This window comes from Kogia breviceps, chromosome 17 (genome assembly GCF_026419965.1).
Source record: "Kogia breviceps isolate mKogBre1 chromosome 17, mKogBre1 haplotype 1, whole genome shotgun sequence".
Taxonomy (NCBI): Eukaryota; Metazoa; Chordata; class Mammalia; order Artiodactyla; family Physeteridae; genus Kogia; species Kogia breviceps.
Window position 1 is genome coordinate 64821518 of NC_081326.1, and position 10178 is coordinate 64831695.

The following is a 10178-nucleotide window of genomic DNA, read 5'->3' on the forward strand; positions in this document are numbered from 1 at the left end:
AATCCACATGCTGATTATGCACTTGCTTTATCTCACTAAATCCACCTAAACCCTATGGAAGTCATTCCAAACCCTATGGAATGTCATTATCTCCATTTACAGATGAGGAAGCTGCAATTACCAGGGCCACATAACTGGTAACTAGTGGAACCAGGAATCAGAATCCTCACTGCTAATAGTATCAACAGCAATAGTAAAATGTAATATTTACTTAGCACATTCTATGTGCTCAGCAGAATATTAAGAACTGTACCTGAGTTATTGAATTTTAATCTCAAGATAGACATATGAGGGAGGTACTAAATAACATTCCCATTTTGCTTAGGAAGATACTGAAAAAGAAGAGAAAAATCATTTATCCAAGTTTTCTTAGCTGTTATGCAATAGGGATGATATTTGCACCCAGGTGTTCTGACATTGAGCGTGCCACGTAGGCCTCCTCTCTCCCCCTGTCCAGCCGGAATCCATCTCTGTCAGTTACACCCATTTCTTCCTGACAATGCATTTGCCATGCACAAATCCCTTTGGATATTTATCTAATCAGAATTCCCAGAGGAGAGAATATATGTTGGAGCCTTTATGTCTGAGAAGATCACTGCAAGGTCCGTTCCACCATCCTGGTTTGCCTAGAAGTGTCCCAGTTTTAGCCCTGAAAGTCTCACGTGCCAGGAAACTCCTCAGTCGTGGACAAACCAGGACTGTTGGTCACCCTACTTTCAAATCTGAAATCTGTATGTTTATAAACTTTATGCAAGACCCTCTGTTCTACCCTGGAAAGAGGAGGGTCAACTGGTCACATCCACAGAATCTCACCTCTTTCAATTAGAACTAAGTCACTCACTATCTTCTCTTTTAAACCCACCTCTTATAGTTGGTTAAGGAACACAGGTAAAAAGTTAGACATCGCTGGCAGGAGTGGGGAGCCATAATACACTTAGTGGGTTGTGCAGTTTTATCATCTGTAAAGCCTGTAATGGGGGGGATATTCTTCATTTTCAGTAAGTCATCTAAGTGGTGCATTTGAGACCAGTCACCTTTAGATACTAGTAAGTCTGTCTCTGGTCTGCAGTGTTTCTAAACCAAAAGAACCAAGAGAAGCCATGGACAGGAGCTGAGATGAGAAGCACCTGGGGAGGGGGGCAGCTGGGACAACTTCATCAAGGGTTGTTCATCTATCAACACTGTTTGGGGGTATCACCATAGATTGGTGATTCGAATGTGTCACAGAAGTAAATGAGATTTAGAGATGTTGCAGTCTAAACTGAAGGCATGTTAGCAGGGTAACTGTAGAGGAAAAGTTTGCTTGGGTAGAACCTGAGGTTTGAGCAAAAATTAAACATTACCAATTCCCTCACATGACTGCAATCTCATTTTAGGGTGTTATTCCTTTAGCTCACGACCCATAACGATGTCTGTCATCCCCTGTGTCTTAGCCAAGTCCACTATAACAATACAGCAGACGAGATGACTTAACAGACGTTTATTTCTCACAGTTCTGGAGGAGGGGAAGTTCAGGATCAAGGTGCTGGTAGATTTGGTTCTGGTGAGAGCTCTCTCCCTGACTTGCAGATGGTCACCTTCTCATGTGTCCTCACATATCAGAGAGTGAATGAGCTCTGGTCTCTCTTCCTCTTCTTAACAAAGGACATGAATCCCATTATGGAGCCTCATCTTCATGCCCTCATCTAAATCCAATTAACTCACAAAGGTGCCACCTCCCAATACCATCACACTGGGAATTAAGGCTTCAGCATAGGAATTTGGGGGGGACACAAACCTCCAGTCCATAACATCCTGTGTCAGGAGCTCCAGACACCCCTTCATCACAGTCAGTAATGAGCTCCCACCTGCAGAATTGCCCTAGGCTCTGCAACTGCTCATGTTTTTACTCAGGGGAGAAAAACAAAAACAATTTTGTTTCAATAAACTTTTAATTTTGGAATAATTCTAAATTGATAGAACAGTTGTAACAATGGTACGGAGAATACGCATATACCCTTCATCCAGGGTCCACTATCATTACCATCTTATGTTACCATGGTACACTTATCAAAACTAAGGAACAAACATTGGTACGCTGTTTTCTGTTTGTTTGTTTTTATTTATTTACTTATTGTTGCCTACGTTGGGTATTCGTTGCTGCACGTGGGGTTTTTCTAGTTGCGGCAAGTGGGGGCTGCTCTTCGTTGCAGTGCACGGGTTTCTCACTGCAGTGTCTTCTCTCGTTGCAGATCACAGGCTCTAGGCGCACGGGCTTCAGTAGTTGTGGCTCACGGGCTTAGTTGCTCCGTGGCATATGGGATCTTCCTGGACCAGGGCTCCAACCCGTGTCGCCTGCATTGGCAGGTGGATTCTTTTTTTTTTTTTGCGGTATGCGGGCCTCTCACTGTTGTGGCCTCTCCCGTTGCTGAGCACAGGCTCCGGACGCACAGGCTCAGCGGCCATGGCTCACGGGCCCAGCCGCTCCACGGCATGTGGGATCTTCACGGACCGGGACACGAACCCGTATCCCCTGTATCGGCAGGTGGACTCACAACCACTGCGCCACCAGGGAAGCCCAGGCAGGTGGATTCTTAACCACTGCACCACCAGGGAAGTCCCGGTACACTGTTTTTAACTAAACTCCAGACTTTCTTTGGATTTCACCAGTTTCTCCATTAATGCCCTTTTTCTGTTCCAAGGCAAAATCTAGGGTAACACATTGTATTTAGTTGTCATGTGTCTTTAGTTTCCTCTGGTTTGTAACAGTATCTCAGCCTTTCCTTGTTTTTGATGACCTTGAGAGCTTTGAGGAATATGGGTCAGATATTTTGTAGAATGTCCCTCAATTTGGATTTGTCTGATGAAAAACAGTCTTTATTCTGCAGTACATGCTGGGATTTTGATTCTGCTCTGACCACATAACCCATACATAAATAGGGCTCTGCTTCATTTTTCTGAAGAAGTACCTGCTTCATGTACAGAATTTCGGTACTTGGGTCATATTTCTCAGTGCCTCCAGCACTAAAAGATGTTGGATCCAAAGGAAAGAGCATAGATATCAGAACTATAAAAATCTAGATTCAAATCTTAGCTTCATATTTACTAACTTTGATCTTAGGCAAATCATTTAATTTCTGTGAGCTTCAGTTTATTGTTTTTAAAAATAAGAATAAAATATTGAGTTTGTGGTACTGTTGTGAAAACAAAATGAGCTATGTATATAGCACTTGGAATATTATATAGCACATGTGACTGTTTAATAAACATCAGTTTCCTTCCCTCTACATTTCTTTTTTTTCAGTCACCCCAGAGCCTGTCTCTGAATATCACCTGTTGTCATTTGTTCATAACAAGAATATACGGAAAATGGAGATGGAGGTGACTACCCAGATTGCAATCCCCCCAAGTAGCCTCATCTATGTGATTCATTTCTTTCTTATAGTAATGGACCCTACCTTCCTGGTTGTAGGAGGGACATGTGACCCAAGTGGACCAATAATAGGGTCCCTCTTCCCTGACTGTAATGATTGGTCCAAGTCCAGCCAATCAGAGTCATTCCCTGGGGTTTTCCCCACTGGAGTTAAGAAGAGAAAGGTCTCAGGACTTCCCTGGTGGAAGGGGAAGTGGATAAGGCTCCAGGCTTCCAATGCAGGGGGCTCAGGTACAATCCCTGGTCAGGGAACTAGATCCTGCAGGCATGCCACAACTAAGAGCCCACGTGCCACAACTCAGACCCAGCACAGCCAAAATAAATAAATAAATATTTTTTAAAAAGAGAAATGTCTCTTTCCTCTTGGGTCTTGTAGTTTTAAGAATGAGCTGCTTGTAGCCATGCTTCCTGCCATGTGGAGACAGCCAGCCTGAGAGCAAGAAACCAGCATGCATGGAGAAGCAAGACTGAGAGATGGAGAGAGCATTCTACAGAATTCTATCTAGTTGGTGGGTTGAGTGACCCCTGAGGTCAGTCCACCTCAGGCCTTTCCATAGTTTGGTGACTTGAGCAAATCAATAACCCTTTTTCCTTAAGCTACTTTGGGTTGTGATTTTATAATGTACAATTTAAAAGATCTTAATAGATTGCCTTTCTGGATTTTGCTGCCTACTGCCACCTCTTCTAAGTGCCTTGCTCTACTTCTTCTTTTCCTTCTTATACTTTACTCCCTCCTTCTATGGCGTGGTTGGCACCAAAGTTGCCTCCCTCCTTGGCCCTTTTCCCAAAACTCACTCTAAAGTTAAATGTATAAATTACTCTGACTCAGACAGTCTATTAAAGGAGCAAGAATCAAAAGTTCTAGGAGCAGTCTGTGAGAATGTGCTGAAACGAAATGAAGCCATACATAATGTCACATAGTTGTTCAGAACATAGACTCTGGAGTCCATCAGCTCCAAATTCATATCCTGCCTCTGTCACTTCCTAGTTGTACAACTTCAGGGAACCTACTTAACTTCTCTGAGCCTCAGTTTTCTCATTTAATAAATGAGGATGAGATTACCTTTTCCATGCAGCCTTTGTGTGGATTCAACAAGATAACATATGTGTGATGCCAAGCACAGTGCCTGCCACATGGTTGATGCTTAACTTTAGAATACCAATTATTAATTATAATAATTAAAATGTTCCTAAGTCACTTAAATCCACCAATTAATATTTGCCTTATGAAAGGTGGGATAGTCAAGCTTGGTGTCTATCCTGAGGTACTGCAATTTGAAACACACAGCACTGCTCATGAAGTGTTCTTGCCAAAAAAAAAAAAACAACCCAAAGCTGAATCTTAATCAAATCAGTCCTCAATAGCTTTATGTATAAAAAACAGAGCATGGAATAGAGGAACAACTTAAATGAAACTACAAGGAAGCAAACAGACACATCCAGAATGTGAGACATCTCTTTTTGGAAAGATGACTTGATCTCTGCAATGAGTCAATGGCAGGAGGAAGAGAGAGAGAGAGAAAGATATTGAGTGAACTATGATTATCCTATTATTATATAATATTATACTCAACCAAGTGGTACTTGAAGGAGTACTGGCTTTATGGCTAGATGACCTGAGCTCACATCCTGCTTCAGCTACTGTCATTACACAAATAAACTTGGGCGAATCATCAAGGAGTAATAATTCAAGTGTTGATGTATGTGAGGTTTAAATGAGACAATATATACAAAATATTTAACATAAAAGTATATGTATATAAAAGTATGTAGACATCATCTCGTATGCAGGGAGTTATTGCAATACATACCATTTTCCTCGCTTTGCTTATAATGTCCCCATGTGTTTCAAGCTTATCTGTAAGCCTGTCCCTTCATCCCTTAATTCGTTCAGTCAACAAACTTACTGAATGTCTTTGTGTGCTTGGAATGGCAGCATTTATAAAGATGGTAAGAAAAAGTCCCCACCCAGAGAACGTTTACAACATAAAGCGTCACAGTCACATAAGGAAATAAGGGCAGAGGCAACAAGAGGTAGCACTGGGTTTCGTGCAGGCAGATGTGGTTTCAAACCCCAGCTCTGCCATGACTAGCTGTGTGGGCCAGATCCACTCTCCACCTTCATTGGCTCTCTGCTCTGGGAGACCAACCTGCAAGCACAACTTCAACAAGATCCAGTGCCTTCGGGCTCCCTACTGGGTTTGGCTCCAGAGGAGGTTGGAAATTGAGAGGAAATGCAGGCAGGCCAGCTTCCCCTACCACCTGAAATCCCTGCTCCTCTCGAGGTGCCCCTCAGAACACAATGCTCTCCTCTCCTCCCTTTAGTCCTATGGGTAACAGCCCTGCTGCTAACTAGTGCTGAAGTACTGCACGAACCCTTGTGGCTTCCTAATACTACCCACACCTTTTCAAATACTCTTTTACTAAATTGTTTTTAAAGTGGCCTCCTCTGCTTAGCCATCTGTTTCCTGTTGGGACTTTGACCAGTCCATGGGGCAATCATGAGCAAGTCTTTTTAAACTTGTTAAGCTTTTATTAACTAATCTGTAAAATGGGATTAAGTGTAGTTCCTTCTTTCTGGTCCTAGGCAACTTTAAAGAGGACACTTGGAGGATGGGAAAGACTATTAGCTCGGGAGAAGGACAGGTCAGGGTTTAAATCCAACTTTTGCTCTTACAAGTTGAATAATCTCCAGCATTTTGCAACAAATCTCTTTGTGATACAGTTCCTTGTAGGTAAAAGGATTATAACGAATGTTCAATAGAACTTAGAGCTTTGGTTGAGACCCCCAAAGATGGGAAAAAGCTAAGTAGCCATGCATTCTAAAGAGAAGAGCTAGACACTCCCACATGAGAACTGCTTTTTGGAGACCAAATCTAACACTCCCAATAGCTTGCTTACAGGCAAGCTAGAAGCCTCCTTAGAGAGAAGAAGATTCTTCCAAAGAGCCTTGTAGTATTGGGGGTGGGTTTGCTTCCCTTCAGCCATGGCAAAATGAAGATGTGTAGGGTAATCAGTCTCGGAGGGAGGATTTGTTGCAAGAGGGCAGACTGGCATCTCACTCCCAGGCTGGCTGCTTGCTGGGATGCAGAGATGCCAAGACTGCTTCCAAGGTTCCAAGCTGCCCCTGAAGTAGAGCACCGTAGAGATATTGGGCAATCTTAAAAGATGTTCCCCTGGCATTGGGAACACAGAGACTAGAACCTGCCTGGAGAGACTAAGGGTGAAGCTCGTCAAAACTGCCCACGATGGCAGAGCAAGTGTATGCACATTTTACAGGGGCCAGGTAAATATGATGGAAGGTAACCAGCTTAACTCATCTTCTCAAGAGGACTGGGGTACCATAAGGGGCAGGAGCTGAGAGAAGTCCCACAAGATTAGTCTAGCACATTGCCAAGTCAGCATCTCTGAGGAACCCGCGTGAAAGGTGCACCTGGAAGAGCCAACATTTGGATTCTTCCACTTGGAGCAGCTTCAACAGCCAAGAGAGCAGCATAAACAGCATCTGCCACCTGATCTCTCATCCCTCCTGCTCCCCTAACGTTGGAAAACCCAACAGCAATTAGGGGGTTCAGGTAAGAGGTGGAGCAAGGAGAACTGAGGAACAGACCAAGCGCCCTACAGGTTTACCTAACTGTCTGGACATGCCTGAGCAGGGCAGTGAGGAGAAGCTTTAAACTGGATGTAGGTTAAATTATGTTTAGGTTCGACTGTGTGTTTTAATACTTGAAAGTGACCAGGAAGCTATAGAGTCTCCCTGATATGCCATCAGGGGAAGGAGAAAGCTAATACACCAGTGAGTTTGAAGGCGATAGGGAGACAAGTAAAGCTATTTCCTGATTGTTATCAACCAGATTTAACCTATTTCCAACAAATCTATTATATTTACTTTGCAGAGTATTTGTGAAGAATAACTATAAGAATATAAAGTAGTACCTAGCACAGTGCATCCTTGTTACTTGTAGTATTACTATTAAAGTTTTCAGTCTCGGGGTTTCCCTGGTGGCACAGTGGTTAAGAATCTGCCTGCCAATGCAAGGGACATGGGTTCGAGCCCTGGCCCGGGAAGATCCCACATGCCACGGAGCAACTAAACCCATGCACCACAACTACTGAGCCTGTGCTCAAGAGCCCACAAGCCACAACTGCTGAGCCCATATGCCACAACTACTGAAGCCTGTGTGCCTAGAGCCCATGCTCCACAACAAGAGAAGCCACCGCAATGAGAAGCCCACGCACTGCAATAAAGAATAGCCCCCACTCGCCACAACCAGAGAAAGCCCGCATGCAGCAACGAAGACACAGCACAGCCAAAAATAAAAAGAAAGGAAGGAAGGAACGAAGGAAGGGAGGGAGGGAGGAAGGAAGAAAGGAAGATTTCAGTCTCTGTGTTGCACATGCAAGTTAATGACACATGAAGTAGTCACACAGTCTGACATGGTTAAAGTAGAAGAGTGGTTGCCCAGTGGGCTTGGAGCACAGGAATATGTTTTTAGGGGACCTCAGGGTCTTGAGTGTCCAGGCTGGTGTCCAGAAAGCTAACAGCAAAATACAAAAGGTCCACAGGGTTTTTCACAATGACCACTGAACTGACATCTGGTCCAAATCCACACTACTGGTTGGTCCCCTTGCACATCAGACACACATAATAATCTTCAAACTCTTATAGCAGTATGTATGTTTGTATGAGAAAACTCATACAAAATATTTGACTCTGGTTTCCAAACTCACTTTCAACAAGTCCCTTACTACCTTACCCATTAGTTTCTTCTTCCTGGAAGCCATCTACCCTGTTAACTTTCATCAGAGTTGACCTTTCAGAACAATCAGATTCTTTCCATGAAGACTAGCATACCTCCATTTCTATGTTCTTTCATACTTCATTTCTTCCTTGGTGATTCAGCTCTATCATTTAACTATTATATCCTTTAAAGGCAGGTTAGGTGAGTAGACTCACCTGGATTGAACAGGTGAGAAAACAGGTTGGGGCATGAAAGGACTTGCAAAAATTCACTAGTAGGACACAAACAGAACCTTGCTAATGGACCACTCTTTAAGGAGACTAACTCTCTGGTTTTGCACACTTGGTGGGTGTGCTTGTTGGAGTACATGGAAGCCACCAAACTTTCTGTGTAATCAGCATGTCCTTTCCAGGCTGTGTTTGTGTGGCAGGGGTTGAGGGGAAGTATTCTTCTTTAACCTCTTCGCAGCTAGTATTGCGGAGACTACAAAGACTAAGAAAGCCAACTGGTGTTAGAGTCTTGGCTACAACACAGACTTCCCTACCACGACTCCTTCGCTGTGTCACATTGCCTCTGGACACAGTTCTTCCATTGACCTTTGGGAAAGGAGTGAGAATCCCAGTAGCCAGGAAGAAAGGGAGGTTGTGTTTTTTTTTAATTTTTCCTTCTGAATTTTGCCTAAAATATACTGTGCAAAATTTACAGAATGTTTCAGTAAACACTTTACGTTAGTGGTTCTTAAAATTTTAGCGAATGCATACAACCATGGGAATCTCCTGAAAGATATGGAAAATTTTCTGAAAAAAAAAAGAAGCCCACAGAAGAGATAAATACAAATTTAGCCTAAATATCAGATGGTTCGTGACCATTATCCACAGAACTTTGCAGAGACTGATGGGCTCCAGGCTGAGATTCCGGTCCTCATGGAAGTCAAAGGGTACCTCCTTCCAGGTGCCCCTCAGAATATCAATGCTAACCAGAGGCTCAATGAATCCAAAGTGGCTCCTCTTCCAAGGAGTACAGGAGGAGGGGGAACAAGATCACTTGGGTGAATGTTACTGAAAGGTACTTTATGGGGAATTCTCAACAGAGCACTCCCGGCACATTTTCTTGCAGCAGAAAGCAATGTTCATTGATGCCAAGCATTTCGGGTAGGTTTGGTTCAAGTTCAACTTGGATTCATGATTGTGATTCATGTTAATTTAGATCATCATAATGCACGTGGACCAAGTACCTTCGTCAGCTGATGAATTTTATAAAAACATTAAAAAAATGTTTGGCTGACTCCTTGAAGGAAAGCTGTCTTATAGTCCATGGCCCCTGATTTCAGCATGCTCTCCCCTCCCCTGCCCTCCAGGCTGCAAAGGAGATGCCGAGCACAGGCTGGGAGCACAGTGAAAACAAGAAGAGCTCTTGTCTGCAGCCTCCTTGTCAGAACACAGGTGGGTGTGCTTGTATCAGCGAGAGTGAGGGGGACTCAGTCGTTGTTCTTTCTATTAAATGCCATCTTAACCACATTTACCACTAAACAGATAGATGTTGGTGGAATGAAGGGTGGGAGGTGTGGAGATGAGAGTAAAGGTATGGACCTCTAATGATGGGAAGGACGAAGGCAAAAGGATTCTCACTTTTACAGACTGAGAAAGGTTGACAGGGCAAACATTTTTTTTTTAAATCACAACTAACCCAGAGAACTATTTAGGCACCCGGCTCATGGCCCAGTGTTACCCAGGCTTAGGAAGGCTCCGCAAACCCCTGCGGCAAGAGCTTTGACCTCTGAGATGACGTGGTGGCGTGGCTTTTAGACCTTCCTTTAGAACAGTATATATGTAGGGGAGAGTGAGCCTGCCCTGCCGTGTTGATTTAATACCAGAGGTCACTTTGCCACCCACACAGATTTCTCATTTGCTCTTTTCTCAAATGGGAAGCTTAAGACCTATTTGTTGCTTAGATGGAGATGACTGGAAATAAACTTGTTCAAATAATGGAGGTAGCAAAAAAATATACAGACACACCCCTATGGG